Raw genomic sequence first — 1,658 nt, forward strand, 5'->3', positions numbered from 1 at the left:
CATCCGACACTCTATGTGGAGTTTGAACATTCTTCCCGTGTCTGTGTGGGTTTCTTCCCAGTTCTCCAGTTTCCTCCCACAGTTCAAAGATGTACAGCTTAGTTTGATTGGCCATGCTAAATTATCCAGAGTGACCAGGGATGTGAATGTTAAGTGGGTTAGTCATGGGAAATGCAGGGTTACATAGACAGGTAGTTGGTGGGATACTGTTCAGCGGGTTGGTATGGACTCGATGGGTCGAATTTCCTGCTTCCACACTGTAGGGGTTCAATGACAACAGCATCAAGTTTGGGCTCTACAAACTCTCAGTCAGTAGATACCTGGTTCACTCGCCTCAAGGCTTTGTATATTTCAATAAGATCAGCTCTCACTCCAAGGGTAACCTGTTAAAGTCCCCATAATATCAGCCCTTCATGCATGGAATGAATTAAGTGAAACACCTCTGAATTGTTTCCAATGTTACTATATCCTTTCCCAGATAAGAATGCAAAAATAAAACTAATCTCACACACCGATGAGTCTGTTTAGTTTTGTTTTCTCAGGGTGTAGTGAGTCTTTGGAACACTCTTCCCTGCAGACCATTCGAGGTAGAGATATTGAATATTTTTGAGGCAAGGTTCACGAATCACAGATGAGTCAAGAATTATCGAGGAATGGGCAGCAATGTGCAGTGTTGGGGAAAATGTAGTCAGTGGTACTGAATGACACGGCTCCAGAATATCCAGGAATTAAACGAAATGATAACATCGATAAAGTTTTAAAGGGGAAACAAGATGGCAGCGATCTGAAAGGTCAGCGTTGCTGATCTCTGTATCACAATAATGCTCTACCCCATCCCACCACAGTCATTTACTTACAATTGAACACTAAAAGAGCTACAGAATCCTCACTAATCCCGTTTTGTCAAGTGGAAATGACAAAACATGGGAAAGGATCGAGTAAATCCCAACACGCAATGCACCCATCAGAAGCTTTCAGCATGTCTGTGGCCGCACCTGTAACACCCTCTGCTCGTTCAATAGACCGAGTTACTCATCAGGACTTGGTCACCGAGTTCACCAAGTTACGGGAAATGACTGAAAACATGATTGAAGAAAGATTCAGCGGGAGGATAGAACCACTCTCAGCAGTGCTCCAAAAACATGAACAGCAACTTGAAAGCCTTGGAAACAGAACGGATGAGGTCGAGAGCCAAACTGCAGGGGCAGAGACTGTGATCGATTCCTGTAAGGAGCGGATCTTCACCCTTGAAAAATAGGTCCGTACCTTAACTGAACAAGGTGACGACCTAGAGAACAGGGGCAGGATGAAGAATGTTCATATAATCGGTCTGCTGGACCGGACATAAGGTGATCAGCCAGTGAGCTTTTCTGCGAGAACTGGCTGCAGAGATTCCTTCACTTCGAAGCTGAAGAGGGACGGGTGAAGAGTGAGACAGTTCATCGGGTTACGGTGCTCAGGTCAGGCTCAGACCAACGCCCTCACCCTGTCCTTGGGCGATTACATTGTTGCAAGGACAAACAAAGACTTAGGGAAGCTTCCAGAACACAGGGAAGAGACCCGAAGAGGCCTCCAGGATTATGTTCTTCCAGGTCTTTTCAGCGGTATTGATTCAGAAAAGAAAATCTTTTGATGATATCAAGAGAAGATTAAGGGAA

The sequence above is a fragment of the Chiloscyllium punctatum genome, unplaced genomic scaffold (genome assembly GCF_047496795.1).
Source record: "Chiloscyllium punctatum isolate Juve2018m unplaced genomic scaffold, sChiPun1.3 scaffold_124, whole genome shotgun sequence".
Taxonomy (NCBI): Eukaryota; Metazoa; Chordata; class Chondrichthyes; order Orectolobiformes; family Hemiscylliidae; genus Chiloscyllium; species Chiloscyllium punctatum.